The 20,565-nt window shown below is 47.6% G+C and overlaps 1 pseudogene across 7 annotated transcripts in view; it reads left to right on the forward strand.

The window, feature by feature from the left end:
• Positions 1–218: 218 nt before the first annotated feature.
• LOC147637225 (protein ETHYLENE INSENSITIVE 3 pseudogene) overlaps positions 219–20,565 on the forward strand; it is a 37,088-nt pseudogene continuing 16,741 nt past the window's right edge. The window contains exons 1-3 of one of the 7 annotated variants that reach the window (XR_015266354.1): positions 252–436; positions 626–729; positions 1,098–1,271. The product of XR_015266354.1 is annotated as a protein ETHYLENE INSENSITIVE 3 pseudogene, transcript variant X2 (transcript). Of the gene's footprint in view, positions 437–625; positions 730–1,097; positions 1,272–20,565 lie in introns of all 7 variants that reach the window. The other 6 variants (XR_015266353.1, XR_015266356.1, XR_015266358.1 and 3 more) reach the window with 6 other exon arrangements.

Genomic DNA, 20,565 nt, shown 5'->3' on the forward strand with positions numbered 1-20,565 from the left:
GTTTCGAGGAGGGCATGGAGGTGGGCGAGGAGGAACACGAGGGAGAGAGCCAGTGTGGGTAGCTAAACGTGCAAGTGGAGAGAGACGCAACTGACGTGGCACTGTATCTTTCACCTTAGGGCTAGCATAGTAGCGGGCATTAATTAATGCAACACAAAAAAGTGAATATGTATGCAACACAAAAATAATAATAGACAGCAATGATAATAAGGTTCCCTGACTAAAGCTTTTATTAATTCAATAAGCAAATAAATTGTTAAACCTCTGTGCTTGCACTAATTACCTACAGGTCAACGCCTTTAGCCTTTTTATAATGCAGGGGCCTAGCTTTGAGACGTGCTCCCCATAAGCGGATTAAGCACTAGGGCGTCTCCATTTCTCCTGTGTTTCTTTCAAGTCTTTTCGTATGCTGGAGACTGCCCAATTCCTACCAAAGGTACCTCATGATGTCCACTGCATCCTTTCGGGCTTTAATCTCTTCTGTGGAAATGGGTTCTGTCTCAATTTTTGTTTTAATCCCTTTTTGTAGAAATGGGTTCTCTCTCTTTTTTTGTGTGTGTGGAAATGGGTTCTCTCGGAGCCAGGGTAATTGCATTTTTTCATATGACGACTCTGATGGCTGTAGTTGGCTTGGTGTAAAGAGAGAGTATTATATGAACTGGGACTGGATGGATTTGCCATGGCCACCATCACCATGAACAACACAACAAACTAGGTTGCTTATGAAAGGTATGCATTTTGTCCAATTAAAAACCACTTCACCTGATTAGCCACAACACTTAATCAAACCCATGAGTTAGATTATATAAAAAAAAATCATTAAGAAAGTGCTGGCCTTGCACTGTGTGGTTTTTTAGTTTTTGTGCTTATTAGGGCTTGAATCTAGAAATACTCCTGGCATAATAGCTTCACCCCTCTCGTAATATAGATTCCATGTGGCACGCAGTTTTCCACGAGAAAGCTTTTGTTAAGGGGTTGCTCTAAAATACATCGAGATTTCACTGAAAGTCTGGACTCATTTGTACAAATATTGCGATACCTGATTTAAAGTTAACACAAAAGGAACAAACGCTGCTGTTTTTACTCTTTGATGCCAGCCTGCAGGTGATCTGACGGTATAGGAAAGAACAAATTGTCAGTGAACAGTACCACCATGCTGGATTGGGCTGTTAAAGTTTTTTGAAAGTGTGAACCTGCACCATGAGTGTGTCAGAAGGTGGTGAAGTTAATATTGAGGGAAGGCAGGTATACGTGAAAGTGGCAGAATGATGGTAAAATTCGAGAAATACTAGCTTGCAGCTTTTCTTAGTTCTTGAGTGCCCTGGAGGTGTGCCTGCTGGTATTGTTTTGGATAATATCCTTGGGGGTTTGCTTAGTGGCAGTTTTTTTTTATTTAAATTTTCAGAAATAGATCCTCTTTTTAGTTGAAAATAAACACTCCGAGTAGAGTACAACCCTCACAAGTGGAGAGTAGACTACAATCCTCAAAAGAGGTCAACAACAACACTCCGAGTAGAGTACAACCCTCACAAGTGGAGAGTAGACTGCAACCCTCAAAAGAGGTCAACAAGAGCACTCCGAGTAGACTAGAACCCTCAAAAGAGGTCAACAACAACACTCTGAATAGCTTAAGATACAATGCAAAAAAGGGAGAAGGCTCCCTCCTTGGCTGGTCGCTCTGAGAGGGAGGCTATATCAAGAGAGAGGTGGGGAACGCTCCGCTAGGGGCCGAAACAAAAGTTGCCACCATCCTCACCTGCAAGAAAGAGACCTGGGGAGCGGGTGCGACAGAACAGTACTGGCTAGGCAGCGAAAGGTCCGAAGGGGACAAGGTTGTGGTCTCTACTTGAGTCCCGCTCGGCACATGAGATTTTGGGAGCTGGTTTGGATAGGGACCCGTGGCTGTTGGGTATTTCAGAGCTAGTTGGTGTGAACACCCTCTTAGGTGTGAATGCCTATTATTAAGGTCTAGGTAAAAAGATAAGGCCAGGGGTGGCACGACTGCCCGGAGGTCCACCGCCGCCAAACGCTGGCGGCTTTAGTGCCAAGAGCTCCACTGGTAGCAGGCCCCCCACACACCCCCCCCCCCCCCCCCCGTCTCCGCCAAACGCCAGTGCCGCGAGTGCTGAGCGCACCACCACAGCTGGCTGAGCTGCCCAGTTCCGCCACTGTCTCAGCAGCCACACTGCCACCGGTTGCACCTCCTAGCAATGTCCTCAGCACAGCACTCTTGCAGCTCCGCCATTGGGTTCTGCCCCTGCTTTCTTCACCGGTCACTTCTGCCTCCTGATGCCTACAGCAGCTGGCCACCTCCTGTTGCGTTAGGCATGCTGGCATGCCGACGCCTTCCTGGCATCCCCATCAACAACATACGCTGATGGTTCTCTGACTGAAGTTCCGGGATACTGGGGATATTCAGAAACATGGAGAGCAGCAAAGGGGAATTTTGAGATTGAAAAGTTCAACGACATCAATTTCTCAACCTGGCAAACAAAGCTTCGCACAATGCATGTACCTGATTAGGGACAGCTTCTGGTCCGTAGTCAACGGCACCGACAAGAAACCAGGCAGCAATGAAGGAGTTGAGAAGGTTTGAAATCTGGCAAGACTGCAATTGCTCTTATCGGGCTTGCATTGCCCGACCATCCTGTTCACCATGTGGACTTCAACAAGAGTGCCGATGAGATATGGGACAAATTGGAAAATTTGTTTGGCAACAAGATAAATAACTAAGGTTTTTTTGAAGCAAAAACTGTTTGGTTTAAAAATGAGTGAAGCAAAGACCTTGGGAGAGGACTTGAGCAAGCCTGGCTCCATTTTGCAACAACTCTCAAGCTTGGGAGTGGATGTTGAAGAAGATGATAGGAGGCTATTCTTCTATCCAGCATAGAAGGATCCCCAAGTCTTCAGAAATTGTGACATTTTGAGAGTGGCCAAAGAGACACCCTTTGATGACATGCTTTTAGTGTTAATAGAAGAAGACTGACGTCTCAAGGAGCAAGTTGAAAAGGCATTTGATGCAGACAGAGCTATGGTAACCAAATGGAAAGGAAAGAAAGGGGGCAAGACAATCAGGTGCAGTTACTCCAAGAAGCTTGGTCACATAGAAGAAAAATGCTTCAAGAAGATGGCAAAGGAACATGAAAAAGAGCATGCAAATTTGGTGTAAAAGCCTAAAGATGAAGATGAAAATGAAGCTGAACGAACCGAAGAGAAAGCCATGCGTCAGGACGAATCTTTCTCTTAACGAGGAAGATTATGATTGGGCTGTCACGTGCATCCCGCACTTGGATGCCACGTAGACATTTCTGTACAGAAGGTGCAGGACTTGGGATGGTGAACTGGTCCCATGTGAGCCTAGTCCAGGACGAGTCAGCCAGGGATCCATCTCAGTCGTCCGAGGTCAGGTGTGCATTGTCCTGCACATGTGTCCAAGGTCAGGTGTGCACTGTCCTGCACATGAAACAGTGCCAGTCCGCGCTGTGAGTCTCCCTCTAGAATGATGTCAGTGGTTCTGTGTATCTGGTATGGTACCGGATGCCAGATCACTGAGTAGATTATGTTTAGGACAAGGGGCCAGCCCATAGGGCTACCCCGGATCTGAGTGTGGGCATGGGAATGGTGTAGAACCACCCCCATGAAGGCCAAGAAGGCCCAAGCTGAACCCACCAGCCATGGAGGGGCTGTAGGACAGCCCTAGGGCACAGATAAGGCAATCTCTAGGAGATTACGGCCTTTATATGGCTGTAGGGCATGTATGGGGCAGCCCATACAGGCTGCCCAGCCTTGGGATTGTGGACAAAAGCTGTGTCCAGCCAATCAAAAGCAAGCGCATCACTTTCAGCCTGTTAGGAAAAAAAGGCAGGATTTTTTGGGATTTAATTCAGCATTTATTGCTGAATTTTCACCAATCGTGGGACATTGCCTGTTTTTCAGCTAGCCGACTGCTCCTGAGGAGGAGTATAAATAGTGGAAGCCATAATCCCATCATTCATCTCAGTATTCACCAAGTGCTCAAGCCAATCAAGGGCCAGACAAGCCAAGGAGATTGCTAAGCAAAGGGGTGGACTTCTGAAGGTCAAGGGCAGGGATTTCCCAGCCAAGAAAGGTCAAGTTTTCTGTATTTGTTTTCAGATTTACATCATTCTAATAAAGCAAATACACCATCCGTGGTGGGGGCCCTACAGAGGGTAATTGGGACCCAATACTGTGTCCTCTCCATCTCCCCCTTCTCTCTCTATTTTCTGCACATCTCCTTTCAGTTTGTGCGTTAATTTTCCGTCGCGAAAAGAGTGCTGATTTCTGAGTTTTGAAGTACCAATCTTTATCGGAAGCTTCCGCATATTACAGTGGTATCAGAGCCTACTTCAAGGACAAAGATTCAGCAAAGAAAACCAAAAAAATTTTCTCGCTTGTGTGGTTGGTTTTTAGACACCGGTGGACTACCCCTTTCGGAGTGACTCCTATCCCTCGAAGGACGGTTGGTTTTTAGCCTCCGAAAGCCTCCGGAAGTCTCCCACACAGATAGTGGATGGTCAGATTGCGTTCCGGAAAGGAATTGCATTTTCCCGCTATGGCGAGCTTCGGCGAGACGAGAGAGAACCAGAACCATGGGACCAGAGTGCACTAGGCAGCCCAGCTAGGGCACCTGGCTTGAGTGTCATAGACATGTTCCAGCAGATGATGCAAGCAATTGCAGACCAGACAGCCAAGTTGGATGAGCAGAACGCGCGGATCTTGGCTCTGGAGGAGCGTTCTTGCACTCCAGCGTCGCGTTTTCCATCTCCTCCTCCCTCTCCTTCCGTATCCCAGATACCAGATCCTCATCTCACAGGGACCCTCTCGCGGGGTCACGGCCGCAGCCAAGCTCCTTGCTTGAGTTGCAGATGCGTGCATTGGAGATTCGATAACGAGAAGACGACGCCATGCGACACGTGGAACACGAGCGTTACCTCAGAGCTTTGAACGCCAGATTGACAACGGCGGCGCCCTCGAATCATTTTCCCGAGAAAATGAATTTCAGTAAGTATAATGGTAAACTCGATCCCACAACTCTTTATTCATGGTTACATCAATTTGAAGCTTACTTTGCCGCAGTTAGGAAAACAGATACTGACAAAGTGATCTTAGCTAGTTGGTACTTGGAAGGTGAGGCCATTCCTTGGTGGACTCAGTGGGCTCACGCCCACACCAGAGCAGGTATGGCAGCTTATGTGTGGGACGAGTTCGTCCGCGACCTTAAGCAGCGGTTTCTACCGCCCCACTTACTTGAGCGACTCGAAGACGAGTTCAGGGGAGCGCGTCAAAACGCGCAACCAGTCCTTCAATTTGCCAATAAAATTTCGACCTTGTGTCTGCAATTAGGCTTATCTGATACGGACAAGAAAGGGCAGTTTTTGTATGGCCTGGACACGCAAATCCAATGGGAGGTGCGCATGTTTAGGCCAGCCACCTTTAAGGACGCACTCTCGCTTGCGCAGAGTGCAGAAATGAAACACAATGGTGGCAAGCCCAAGACTTCCCAGCCGGCTTCTCCCAGGGCTAGCACCTCGGGGGGCAAAAGCCAGAACCAGACGGGGTCTTCCCTAGGACAGAGCCCGGGAGCCTCTGGCTCCAAGAACTCGAACAATGCGTCTAAGCTTACTCCAAACCAAAAAGCGGAGGCAGGCAAGACAGGTGGCAAGTTGAGTGCTGAGGAGCTTTCTCAGTACAAGAAGGAGGTAGATGTTTCTTTTGTCACACAAAAGGACATACTTCTCGGGATTGCCCAAAGAAGCCTCCAAAGGCCACCGCGGCCTCCACAGCTTCCGTGGTGAGCTCAGCTCCCACACAGACCCCAGCGGCTACCCCTAGTTCTTCAACCCCCGGTGCTTCAGTTGGAGCAATTATTAGCCGGGAGCTCGAAGATAAGCAAAAGGGCGTCCATGACCAGGAGTATGAGCGCAACGAATTGCTCAAGTCCTTTGGCTACATAGGTGGCCAGAGAGTCGTTGTCTTGTTTGACAGCGGCAACACGGAGGATGTGGTCACGAAACAGGCCGCTAGGCGTGCCCGTTTCGAGCTGACTCCGGTGGACAAACAGGTTGAGGGTTTTAGCACAGGTATGACAACGAGCGTCAAGTATGAAGCTCTAGGTGCTAAGTTAGTGATTCAGGGCATAGAGTTTGTGCGTGACTTTATGGTTGCCCCTCTTGTAGGAGCATACATAATTTTGGGTATCCAGTGGTTTCACAAGTTTCTTCCTGATGTCAAGTGGGACAAGCACACGTTCCAGATCAATCGGAATGTGTCAAACACCCCGGTGACCATTAAGTGTGAGCCAGGTATTCCAAACTTTCCGCTCATAAGCCACTTGCAGGCTAAGCGAGCAGTTAGGAAAGGCGCACAGTGTGCGATGATTTACATCCAAACAGCCCAGACGGTGGCCGGTGCTTCCGAGAGAACTCGGTTCTCCATGAAAAGTTCCAGAAGATTTTTCTTCGGGACAGTCTCCCTCCCCAGCTCCCTCCGTCCAGACTGGAGGATCACAGGATTGACCTCCTCCCAGGCTCGGAACCCCCGAGCAAGTTTCCATATCGCCTTTCTAAGGCAATGGAATCGGAGTTGGACCGCCAACTCCAAGAATTGTTGCAAGCTGGCTGCATCCGCCCCAGCGTGTCGCCATTTGCAGCACCGATCTTGTTTGTCAAGAAGAAAGATGGGTCTTCTCGGTTGTGTGTCGATTATCGTGCACTCAACAAGCTGACTATCAAGAGCAGATTTCCGATGCCTCGAATTGACTATATTCTCGAGAGGCTGAATGGAGCAAAGGTGTTCTCCAAACTGGATTTAAAGAGTGGGTACCACCAGGTACGGATTGTAGAGGGGGACATCCCCAAGACAGCCTTCCGTACAGAATGGGCCCACTATGAATTTGTGGTCATGCCATTTGGTTTGACGAACGCCCCAGCTACATTTAACCGCATGATGATGCGTGTTTGCCGGGAGTTGATTGTAGAGTGTGTTCATATTTCTGGACGACATACTCATATTTTCAGCTACAGTTGAGCAGCATGACATTGATGTGGAGAAAGTCCTTAAGTTGCTGGAAAGCAACGAGCTCTACGTCAATGAAAAGAAGTCAGAATTTTATTTGTTCCAGGTACATTACTTGGGATATATAATTAGTGCTGAAGGCATTCGACTTGATCCGGCTAAAGTAGCCGAGATTGTTAACTGGGAAGTACCTCAAACAGCCTATGACATCAAATCATTTGTGGGTATATGCCAGGCATATTCCACCCACATCGACAAGTTTTCTGACCTCTCGGCAGATCTCACCGATCTGCTAAAAGGAGTGAAAACAAGAAGGCACAAGATCCGAATGACTCCACGAGCGTTGGAGGCATTCCAGAACCTCAAGGTGGCTTTGTCAGAAGCGCCTTGTTTAGCCCTTGCCTCATGGGAAAAACCATTTCAAGTGATCACCGATGTGAGTAACATCGCAATTGGAGGTGTATTGCAACAGAATGGTCATCCAGTAGCTTACATGTCTCGTAAGTTACTGCCCACTGAAAAGAACTACTCAGTCTATGATCATGAACTCCTAGCAGTTATACAGGCCTTGAAACATTGGAAACATTTCCTGTATGGCCGGTGACTTCGAGGTTCGCACTGACCATCAGGCATTGCGCTGGATTCAGACAATGCCAAGTGCACAGTGGAGTGATCGACAACACCGCTGGAGTCAGATATTCCAGCAGTTCGGTGGTATGATTGAGTAGCTTCCAGGAAAGGCCAATCCAGTGGCCGATGCTCTGAGCAGGAAGGGACAAGTATCTACGATTTAGACCACTAGACTTGACCTTGTTGGTACAGGACTAGAGGACATGAAGCACACGTACGTGGATTCCGAGGAATTCGGTACTCAATGGGAACAGGCATTGGATGCCACAGGACCATGCCACTTTCTGATACGCGATGGTTGGCTTTTCTACAAAGGCCGACTGTGTGTCATGAGGTCATTCAGGGCAGCTCTTCTCCATGATGCCCATGACGCCATTACAGGTGGTCACAGGGGCATGAATTCAACTCTGGAGAAATTAGAACGGCAATACTATTGGCCAAAGATGAGGCATGATGTGTTTACATATGTACGACGCTGTGACATTTGTCAAAAGGTAAAAGCTCCTCGTGGAAAGAAGATAGGGTTGTTACAGTCCTTGCCAATTCCTGAGGGTCCTTTCCAAGACATTTCGATGGACTTTGTCACAAATCTGCCTCCGAGTCCGAGTAAGCGTAATACGCAGTGCTTAACTATTGTTGATAGGTTTAGCAAATTTGTTATACTTATTCCTTGCAAGGCCAATGTGACCGCCGAGGATGTTGCCCAGTTATTCATTCGGCATTGGTATTCGATTTGGCGGGATTCCTAGAACCATAGTGTCAGACCGAGATGCCAAGTTTACCAGTCATTTTTGGAGGGAATCATTTTTGCCTTTAGTTCAAGCTGTTTTGAATGACTCTTTTTCTTCAGCTATTGGCAGGACTCCATATGAGGCAGCGTTTGGAAGACCTTTCCAGTCGTTGTTAACCTGGACTTCGTCTTCAGTACCGGAGGCGAACAGAGTGACGGAGTCTTACCAGGAGATCCTAGAGTCAGTAAAAGACAGATTGGCTAAAGTGCAAGAGGCCTACACTCGATAGGCCAATAAAGCCGAAGGGATATGAAGTTTTCGGAAGGAGATTGGGTGTATCTTTGGATTATGAAGCAAAGATTGAAGCAGGTGGGCAAGCGATGCCCAAAGTTGTCTTTCAGGAGCTTCGGACCATTTCCCATCCGGAAAAAGATAAATGAAGTGTCTATGCAGTTAAAGCTACCTCCGAGTTGGACTATGCACGATGTATTTCATGTCAGTTGGTTAAAGCCATATGCAGGTCCACCCCCTTCAGAGGTCAAAGACGAAGCGGAACCAGACATTATTGATGAAGCAGAAGTAATGGTTCCAGAATAGATCCTTCTGCACCGTTTCAAGCATGGCTCAGGCCGAAGACTACGACAGTTCCTCACGAAGTTTCAGGACCGAGGAACCCATGAAGCGGTATGGCTCGACAAAGAGTTCTTCGAAGACTATCCGGCATTATTGACGGATTATTTGGAGCTATGCAGCTTCTGTCAAGTTAAGCAGAAGGGGATGTCACATGCATCCCGCACTTGGATGCCACGTAGACATTTCTGTACAGAAGGTGCAGGACCTGGGATGGTGAACTGGTCCCATGTGAGCCCAGTCCGGGACGAGTCAGCTACCATCTCAGTCGTCCGAGGTCAGGTGTGCATTGTCCTGCACATGAGTCCAAGGTCAGGTGTGCACTGTCCTGCACATGAAACAGTGCCAGTCTGCGCTGTGAGTCTCCCTCTAGAATGATGTCAGTTGTTATGTGTATCTGGTATGGTACCGGATGCCAGATCACTGAGTAGATTATGTTTAGGACAAGGGGCCAGCCCATAGGGCTACCCCAGATCTGAGTGTGGGCATGGGAATGGTGTAGAACCACCCCCATGAGGGCCAGGAAGGCCCAGGCTGAACCCCATGGAGGGGCTGTAGGACAGCCCTAGGGCACAGATAAGGCAATCTCCAGGAGATTACAGCCTTTATATGGCTGTAGGGCATGTATGGGGCAGCCCATACAGGCTGCCCCATACATGCTGCCCAGCCCTGGGATTGTGGACAAAAGCTGTGTCCAGCCAATCAAAAGCAGGCGCATCACTTTCAGCCTGTTAGGAAAAAAAGGCAGGATTTTTTGGGATTTAATTCAGCATTTATTGCTGAATTTTCACCAATCGTGGGACATTGCCTGTTTTTCAGCTGGCCGACTGCTCCTGCGGAGGAGTATAAATAGTGGAAGCCATAATCCCATCATTCATCTCAGTATTCACCAAGTGCTCAAGCCAATCAAGGGCCAGACAAGCCAAGGAGATTGCTAAGCAAAGGGGTGGACTTCTGAAGGTCAAGGGCAGGGATTTCCCAGCCAAGAAAGGTCAAGTTTTCTGATTTGTTTTCAGATTTACATCATTCTAATAAAGCAAATACACCATCCGTGGTGGGGGCCCTACAGAGGGTAATTGGGACCCAATACTGTGTCCTCTCCATCTCCCCCTTCTCTCTCTATTTTCTGCACATCTCCTTTCAGTTTGTGCGTTAATTTTCCGTCGCGAAAAGAGTGCTGATTTCTGAGTTTTGAAGTACCGATCTTTATCCGAAGCTTCTGCATATTACATGGGCTTTCTAGTCCCCCTTTTTTTTTTTAGTCTTCCTTGGAGCATGGTCACACATGTTTGGTGCTCTTGGGTGCGGGTATTTTTACATCGGTTTTCCAGGAACGTCTAAAGGACATGACACTATTATTGGTAGTGTACGTGCAGACTAGTCGGGGAAGACCCTCTTTATACTTCCACGAACACAAATTGGCACATTAACACAGATCCTTAGACGCGTCACAGTTTTGGTGCGGTGAGCGTGGAGGCCTCTCTTCAACGCGGATTGCTGACTAGTATCAGTTTTTGGTGATTTCTTTATCTTTTTTCCAGCGTGGATGGTGATGTGTTTCACCCCAATGGTCTTTTGTCCGTAGATGTGTTTCTTGCAAAGTATATGCCTATGAGTGTCAAAGACAGATGGAGTTTTCAAGAACGCATACAGAACTTTGAATTTTGGCGTGAGGATGCTCGAGATTGGTGCTTTTCTTTGTTCCAAGCCATCCGTCAGGATTGGGATGCATTGGTTCAGGCTTTACGTACGAGGTTTGGGCCGGTTGAGAGTCAAGACCCCTACAGAGTTGTGGGTGGAAATCTAGAATTTGTCAAAAGCTCCTATGGAATTTGTACAGCAGTTCGTGACAAAGTTTAATCCCAAATATTCTTGTTTTGAGCAAGCGGTGGCTAAAGGACAAGCAGCGGTGGCCCAACGCGTTGCTCCTAGTCTTGAGGCTACTTTTGTGAAACTAAGATGCTTTGGACCCCGTGTTACAAAGCAAGGTTCGAGGACAAAGCCTGGCTACTCTTCAAGATGCAATTCGGATTGCCAAGGAGAAAGAAACAATGATGCGGTTGGCTTTGCGACCTCCACCATCTTTGGAGCCACCTCCTACATAAATGCATGTTGTTGCTCCTCAAGGTGAGAGTTCCATGGATCGTTTGATTAATGAGTTTGTTAACCTTTGATTTAGTTATTGCAGCAACTATCACTAGCCTGGACATTTCCCAATATGAAAGGGGTCTGGTGGACTCCAGGATGTCTAAATATTTGGAAAGTACAAGCTTTGGGAATGGGGGATTATCTTGGGGCACAAGATCACACTCCTAAAATCACCGTACTTTTCCACCTTGCTTCCAGCGGTGTAGAAGGATCTGCTCAGGCTCTATTACTTCTACTTCATCAATCATTTCTGGCTGCTGCTCTTCTGGAACATTATGCAATGAAGGTCCAATATAAGGCTTTAACCAAGAGACATGGAAGACATTGTGCATAGTCCAACTGTTTGGCAATCTAAGTTACATGGCGATGTTGCGTATCTTCTTTATGATGGGAAAAGGACCAAAACTTATGAATGACAACTTTGGACAACGCTTGCCCACTTGCTTGAGTCTTTACTTCATGATCCTTAAATAAACCCATTCACCTTCTTTGAAATTGACGTTTGTCTGTGACTTGTTTGCCTGTCTAGCGTAAGCCTCCTGAGCTTTGGTAAGACGTTCTTTGACGGACTCAATGATGGCTGAAAAAGTTTGTCGTCTTGTTGGCTTCCAAGGAAGGAGAGATCATCCTTGTGAGAAGAGAAGAAAATCTTCGACCAAAGGCTGCCTCGTATGGAGTTCTGCCAACACTGGATGAGTGAGTGTCATTGAGAATCGCCTATACCAACGGGAGATGAAGCTCCCACTTCGACTACTGATCATGACAGTACGCTTTAAGCACATCGAAAGCCAACTGATTGTAAATCTTGGTTTGGCCATCGGTCTGGGGATGGAATGCTCTGGACAATTGCAATTTGGTACCAAAGTTGTCGAACAGAGCTCTCTAGAAGTGAGATGTAAACTTTGGGTCCCGATCTGAAGTAATGGTCCGTGGCAAACCACAAACTAGGTACCAATGTCGGAGAAAGAGCCGGGCTATATCTTCTGCGATGGTCGTCTGTTTGCTTGGTATAAGTATACAAAATTTATTGGACTTGTCAACTATCGTCATCCACTGAGTATTCCGAGATCTAGTAGATGTGGGAAGGGGTTTGTAAACTCAGCGGAGCGTATCGTGACAGACTCAAGCACGTGTCAAAGAGATAGAGATAGAGAGAGAGAGGGGAGAGAGAGGAGGGAATAGGGATCTTGCACAGTACACCACATTGAGCGGGGAACAGGCCCCACCCCCTTTCAGGAATTTATTCAGGAACAATCGACGGGCATGCTAGCCAGGATCAATACAATCAATGAATACAAAACAAACAGATATGCTAATGTAGGATATACAAGTCGATGTTGATGTCGAGGCACGAGATCTCTGATGCCGAGCACACCACGGGGATGACCCACAAGTATCTCTCACCGGGCTAGTACCAAATCTAATATCCAAATCCAAATTCAAGTCCAAGTCCAGATCCAAGTTCAGATCCAAGTCCAGATCCTAGTCCAAATTCCATGTTCATGTCCAAGTTCCAGGCCAAAGCTCTACGTCCAAGTTCTCCATATTCATGTCCAAGTTCCATGTTCATTTCCAAGTTCTCTATGTTCATGTCCAAGTTCTGTGTTCCATGTCCGAGCTCTATGTCCAAGTTCATATCCAAGTTCAAGTAGTCCAAGTTCCCATGAGTAATCTCCACAACTCCTACAACCTTGTCGATGAAGAAAACCATGGAAAAGCTCTTTCTGGCAAGAAAACTGATATAAAACCTGTTTTAATGATTTTGGGCGATATAAACCTCCAAAAAATAGTTTTTAGGATTTTTGGAGCAGTGTTTTAATGATTTTGGGCGATATAAACCTCCAAAAAATAGTTTTTAGGATTTCTGGAGCAGTTTTAGCGTAATTTCTATCCGTACAGCTCCGTACACGTGTCCGTATGTGTAACATGCGGAAGCTTCGGGGGAGATCGGTAATTTCAATGCTCAGAAAAAATAGCACACTTGTCGCGACAAAATAACGCACAAAACTGAATATAGATGTGCAGAAAAAGAGAGAGAGAGAGAGACCTCCCCCATGCCCATATCTATCCTTGGGGTAGCCCTATGGACTGGCCCCTTCCCTATATGCAAACCCTAACTGTCTACACAGTGATCTGGCATCCAATATCATACCAGTTACATAGAACCACTGACATCATTCCAGAGGGAGACTCACAGCGCGGACTGGCACTGTTTCATGTGCAAGACAATGCACACCTGACCTTGGACAACTGGAATGGAACGCTGGTTGACTCGTCTCGGACTGGGCTCACATGGGACCAGTTTTCCATCCAAGGTCCTGCACCTTATGTACATATATGTCTACGTGGCATCCAAGTGCGGGATGCACGTGACATCCCCTTCTGCTTAACTTGACAGAAGTTGCATAGCCTCTAAATAATCCGTCAATAACGCCGGATAATCGTCGAAAAACTCTTTGTCAAGCCATACCGCTTCGTGGGTCCCTCGGTCCTGAAACTTCGTGAGGAATTGTCTTTGCCTTCGGCCTGAGCCATGCTTGAAACGGTGCAAAAGGATCTATTCTAGAACCATAACTTCAGCTTCATCAATAATATCTGGTTTTGCCTCGTCTATAACTTCTGAAGGGATCAGACGTGCATATGGCTTTAACCAACTGACGTGGAACACATTGTGCATAGTCCAACTCGGAGATAGCTTCAACTTCATTGAAATCTCATTGATCTTTCTCTGGATGGGAAAAGGTCCGAAGCTCCTAAAAGACAACTTTGGGCATCGCTTGTCCACCTGCTTCAACCTTTGCTTCATAATCCGAAGATAAACCCAATCCCCTTCGGAAAGCTTCATATTCCTTCGGTCTTTATTGGCCTGTCGAGTGTAGTCCTCTTGCGTTTTAGCCAACCTGTCTTTTACTGACTCCAAAATCTCCTGGTAAGACGCCGTCACTCTGTTTGCTTCAGGTGCTGAAGACGAGGTCCCGGTCAATAGCGACTGGAATGGTCTTCCAAACGCTACCTCATATGGAGTCCTGTCAATAGCTGAAGAAAAAGAATCATTCAAAACAGCTTGAACTAAAGGCAAATATGATTCCCACTTACCTTGCTGATCGTGGACATAACACTTCAGCACATCAAAGGCCAACTGGTTGTAGATCTCTATCTGGCCGTCCATCTGTGGATGAAATGCACTGGAAAAATTCAATTTAGTACCAAAGTTACAAACAATGCCCTCCAAAAATGACTGGTAAACTTGGCATCTCGGTCTGACACTATGGTCCTAGGAATCCCTCCAATCGGGTACCAATTCCGAATGAACAATTGGGCGACATTCTCCGCGGTCACATTGGCCCTGCATGGAATAAGCATAACAAATTTGCTAAATCTATCAACTATAGTTAAGCACTGAGTATTACGCTTCCTTGGACTGGGAGGTAGATTTGTGACAAAGTCCATCGAAATATCTTGGAAAGGTCCCTTAGGAATTGGCAAGGGCTGTAACAACCCTATCTACTTCCCACGAGGAGCTTTCACCTTTTGACAAATATCACAGTGTTGTACATATGAAAACACGTCTCGCCTCATCTTTGGCCAATAATATTGCCGTTCCAATTTCTCCAAAGTCGAATTCATGCCCCTATGACCACCAGTAATGGCGTCATGGGCGTCATGGAGAAGAGCTGCCCTGAACGACTTCATGGCACATAGTCGGCCTTTGCAAAAAAGCCAACCGTCGCGTATCAAAAAGTGGCATGGTCCTGTGGCATCCAATGCTTGTTCCCACTGTGTACCGAATTCCTCGTAATCCGCGTACGTGTGTCACGTGCATCCCGCACTTGGATGCCATGTAGACACTTCTGTACAGAAGGTGCAAGATCTGGGATGGTGAACTGGTCCCATGTGAGCCCACGAGTCAGCCAGGGATCCATCTCAGATGTCCGTGGTCAGGTGTGCATTGTCCTGCACAGGAGTCTAAGGTCAGGTGTGCACTGTCCTGCACATGAATCAGTGCCAGTCCGTGCTCTCCCTCTAGAATGATGTCAGTTGTTTTGTGTATCTGGTATGGTATCGGATGCCAGATCACTGAGTAGACAGTGGTTAGGACAAGGGGCCAGCCCATAGGGCTACCCCGGATCTTAGTGTGGGCATGGGAATGGTGTAGAACCACCCCCATGAGGGCCAGGAAGGCCTAGGCTGAACCCACCAGCCATGGAGGGGCTGTAGGACAGCCCTAGGGCAAGATTAAGGCTATTTCCAAGAGTTTACAGCCTTTATATGGCTGTAGGGCATGTATGGGGCAGCCCATACAGGCTGCCCAGCCCTTGGATTGTGGGCAAAAGCTGTGCCCAGCCCTCTGGAAGCAGGCGCATGATGCCCAGCCAGTTAGGGAAAAAATGCAGCATTTTATGTGATTTATTTCAGCATTAAATGCTGGAAATTCAGTCGTGGGGGTATTTTATGTTGGCCGACTGCTTTAATGCTGGCCGACTGCTCATGATTGGGTAGTATAAATAGGAGAGTCCATAATCCCAATTGTTCATCTCATTCTCCACCAAGAGCTCAAGCATAAGGGGCTAGACAAAGCCAAGAGGGTGCTTAGCAAAGGGGTGAAGGGTTCAGGTCAAGGTCAAGGGCAGGGTATTCCTAGCCAAGAAAAGGTCCAAGATTGCTGTATTTTCTTTCAGATTTCTCATCATTCTAATAAAGCAAATACACCATCCGTGGTGGGGGCCCTACAGAGGGTAATTGGGACCCAATACTGTGTCCTCTCCACCTCTCCCTCTCTCTCTCTCTCTCTCTATTTTCTGCACTTCTCCTTTCAGTTTGTGCATTAATTTCCGTCGCGAAAAGAGTGCTGAATTCTGAGTATTGAAGTTATCGATTCTTCTCCGAAGCTTCCACATATTACAGTGGTATCAGAGCCTACTTCAAGTACAAAGATTCAGCAAAGAAACCAGAATTTTTTCTTCCTGTCCCTCGAAGGACGGTTGGTTTTTAGCCTCCGGAAGTCTCCCACACAGATAGTGGAAAATTGCGTTCTGGAAAGGAATTGCATTTTCCTGCTATGGCGAGCTTCGACGACCAAGAACCATGGGACCAAAGTGCACCAGGCAGCCCAGCTAGGGCACCAAGCTTGAGTGTCACAGACATGTTCCAGCAGATGATGCGAGCAATCGCAGAATAGACAGCCAAGTTGGATGAGCAGAAGGCGCTGATCTTGGCTCTGGAGGAGCGTACCCACTCTCCAGCGTCGCATTTTCCATCTCCTCCTCCCTCTCCTTCCGTCTCCCAGATACCAGATCCTCGACACAGGGACCCTCTCGCGGGGTCACAGCCGCAGCAAGCTCCTTGCTTGAGTTGCAGATGCGTGCATTGGAGATCCGACAACGAGAAGACGACGCCATGCGACGCGTGGAACACGAGCGTTACCTCAGAGCTTTGGACGCCAGATTGACACCAGCGGCACCCTCCAATCATTCTCCCGAGAAAATGAACTTCAGTAAGTATAATGGTAAACTCGATCCCACAACTCTTTATTCATGGTTACATCAATTTGAAGCTTACTTTGCCGCAGTGAGGAAAACAGATACTGACAGAGTGATCTTAGCCAGTTGGTACTTGGAAGAGGTGAGGCCATTCCTTGGTGGACTCAGTGGGCTCATGCCCACACCAGAGCAGGTACGGCAGCTTATGTGTGGGATGAGTTTGTCCGCGACCTTAAGCAGCGGTTTCTACCGCCCCACTACCTTGAGCGACTCGAAGACAAGTTTAGGGGAGCGCGTCAGAACGCGCAACCAGTCCTTCAGTTTGCCAATAAAATTTCGACTTTATGTCTGCAATTAGGCTTATCTGATACTGACAAGAAAGGGCAGTTTTTGTATGGCCTGGACATGCAAATCCAATGGGAGGTGCGTATGTTTAGGCCAGCCACCTTTGAGAACACACTCTCGCTTGCGCAGAGTGCAGAAATGAAACATAATGGTGGCAAGCCCAAGACTTCCCAGCCGGCTTCTCCCAGGGCTAACGCCTCGGGGGGCAAAAGCCAGAACCAGACGGGGTCTTCCCCAGGACAAAGCCCGGGAGCCTCTGGCTCCAAGAACTCGAACAATGCGCAAAGCTTACTCCAGACCAGAAAGCGGAGGCAGGCAAGACAGGTGGCAAGTTGAGTGCTGAGGAGCTTTCTCAGTACAAGGAGGGTAGATGTTTCTTTTGTCATACAAAAGGACATACTTCTCGGGATTGTCCTAAGAAGCCTCCAAAGCCCGCCCCGCCGCCGCCTCCACAGCTTCCGTGGTGAGCTCACCTCCCACACAGACCCCAGCGGCGGCTAACCCTAGTTCTTCAAACCCCGGTGCTTCAGTTGGAGCAATTATTAGCCAAGAGCTCGAAGATAAGCGCAGAAGGGCGCCCATGACCAGGAGTATGAGCGCAAGGAATGGCTCAAGTCCTTTGGCTACATAGGTGGCCAGAGAGTCGTCGTCTTGTTTGACAGCGGCAGCACGGAGGATGTGGTTTCGGAACAGGCCGTTAGGCGTGCCCATTTCGAGCTGACTTCGGTGGACAAACAGGTTGAGGGTTTTAGCACAGGTATGACAACGAGCGTCAAGTATGAAGCTCTAGGTGCTAAGTTAGTGATTCAGGGCATAGAGTTTGTGCGTGACTTTATGGTTGCTCCTCTTGTAGGAGCAGACATAATTTTGGGTATTCAGTGGTTTCACAAGTTTCTCCCTGATGTCAAGTGGGACAAGCACACATTCCAAATCAATCGGAATGTGTCAAACACCCCGGTGACCATTAAGTGTGAGCCAAGAATTTCGAACTTTCCGCTCATAAGCCACTTGCAAGCTAAGCGAGCAGTCAAGAAAGGCGCACAGTGTGCGATGGTTTACATCCAGACAGCCCAGACGGTGGCCAGTGCTTCCGAGAAGTACTCAGTTCTCCATGAAAAGTTTCAGAAGATTTTTCTTCGGGACAGCCTCCCTCCCCAGCTCCCTCCGTCCAGATCGGAGGACCACAGGATTGACCTCCTCCCAGGCTCAGAACCCCCGAGCAAGTTTCCGTATCGCCTTTCCAAGGCAATGGAATCGGAGTTGGACTGCCAACTCCAAGAATTGTTGCAATCTGGCTTCATCCGCCCCAGCGTGTCGCCATTTGCAGCACCGATCTTATTTGTCAAGAAGAAAGATGGGTCTTCCCGTTTGTGTGTCGATTATCGTGCAGTCAACAAGCTGACTATCAAGAGCAGATTCCCGATGCCTCGAATTGATTATATTCTGGAGAGGCTGAATGAAGCAAAGGTGTTCTTGTAAGTGGATTTAAAGAGTGGGTACCACCAGGTGCGGATTGTGGAGGGGATCATCCCCAAGACAGCCTTCCGTACAGAACGGGCCCACTATGAATTTGTGGTCATGCCATTTGGCTTGACGAACGCCCCAGCTACATTTAACCGCATGATGATGCGTATTTTCCGGGATTTGATTGGAAAGTGTGTGTTCATATTTATGGACGACATACTCATATTTTCAGCTACAGTTGAACAGCATGACATTGATGTGGAGAAAGTCCTTAAGTTGCTGGAAAGCAACGAGCTCTACGTCAATGAAAAGAAGTCAAAATTTTATCTGTTCCAGGTGCATTACTTGGGATATATAATTAGTGCTGAAGGCATTCGACTTGATCTGGCTAAAGTGGCCGAGATTGTCAACTAGGAAGTACCTCAGACAGCCTACGACATTAGATCATTTGTGGGTATATGCCAGGCATATTCCACCCACATCGACAAGTTTTCTGACCTCTCGGCAGATCTCACCGATCTGCTGAAGGGAGGGAAAACAAGAAGGCAAAAGATTCGAATGACTCCACGAGCGTTGGAGGCATTCCAGAACCTCAAGGTGGCTTTGTCAGAAGCGCCTTGTTTAGCACTTGCCTCGTGGGACGAACCATTTCAAGTGATCACCGATGCGAGTAACATCGCAATTGGAGGTGTTTTACAACAGAATGGTCATCCAGTAGCTTACATGTCTCGTAAGTTACTGCCCGCCGAGAAGAACTACTCAGTCTATGATCGTGAACTCCTAGCAGTTATACAGGCCTTAAAACATTGGAAACATTTCCTGTATGGCCGTGACTTCGAGGTTCGCACTGACCATCAGGCATTGCGCTGGATTCAGACGATGCCAAGTGCACAGTGGAGTGATCGACAACACCGCTGGAGTCAGATATTCCAGCAATTCGGTAGTATGATTGAGTACCTTCCAGGAAAGGCCAATCCAGTGGTCGACGCTTTGAGCAAGAAGGGACAAGTGTCTACGATTCAGACCACTAGACTTGACCTTGTTGAGGACATGAAGCACAAGTACGCGGATTCCGAGGAATTCGGTACTCAGTGGGAACAGGCATTGGATGCCATAGGACCATGCCATTTTCTGATACGCGATGGTTGGCTTTTCTACAAAGGCCGACTATGTGTGATGAAGTCGTTCCGAGCAGCTCTTCTCAATGATGCCCATGACGCCATTATAGGTGGTCATAGGGGCATGAATTCGACCCTGGAGAAATTAGAACGGCAATACTATTGGCCAAAGATGAGGCGTGATGTGTTTACATATGTACAACGCTGTGACACTTGTCAAAAGGTGAAAGCTCCTCGTGGAAAGAAGATAGGGTTGTTACAGCCCTTGCGAATTCCTGAGGGTCCTTTCCAGGACATTTCAATGGACTTTGTCACAAATCTGTCTCCCAGTCTGAGTAAGCGTAATATGCAGTGCTTAACTATTGTTGATAGGTTTAGCAAATTTGTTATACTTATTCCTTGCAGGGCCAATGTGACCACCGAGGATGTTGCCCAGTTGTTCATTCGGCATTGGTACCCGATTGGCGGGATTCCTAGGACCATAGTGTCAGACCGAGATGCCAAGTTTACCAGTCATTTTTGGAGGGCATTGTTTGATAATTTTGGTACTAAGCTGAATTTTTCCAGTGCATTCCACCCACAGACAGACGGCCAGACAGAGATATACATTCAGCTGGCCTTTGATGTGCTGAAGTGTTATGTCCACGATCAGCAAGGTAAGTGGGAATCGTATTTGCCTTTAGTTCAAGTGTTATGTCCACGATCAGCAAGGTAAGTGGGAATCGTATTTGCCTTTAGTTCAAGCTGTTTTGAATGACTCTTTTTCTTCAGCTATTGGCAGAACTCCATATGAGGCAGCGTTTGGAAGACCTTTCCAGTCGTTGTTAACCAGGACTTCGTCTTCAGTACCGGAGGCGAACAGAGTGACGGAGTCTTACCAGGAGATCTTAGAGTCAGTAAAAGCGCAAGAGGCCTACACTCAACAGGCCAATAAAGACGGAAGGGATATGAAGTTTTCGGAAGGAGATTGGGTTTATCTTCGGA

Source organism: Cibotium barometz, chromosome 7 (genome assembly GCF_041138505.1).
Source record: "Cibotium barometz isolate CiBa-2024 chromosome 7, ASM4113850v1, whole genome shotgun sequence".
Lineage (NCBI taxonomy): Eukaryota > Viridiplantae > Streptophyta > Polypodiopsida > Cyatheales > Cibotiaceae > Cibotium > Cibotium barometz.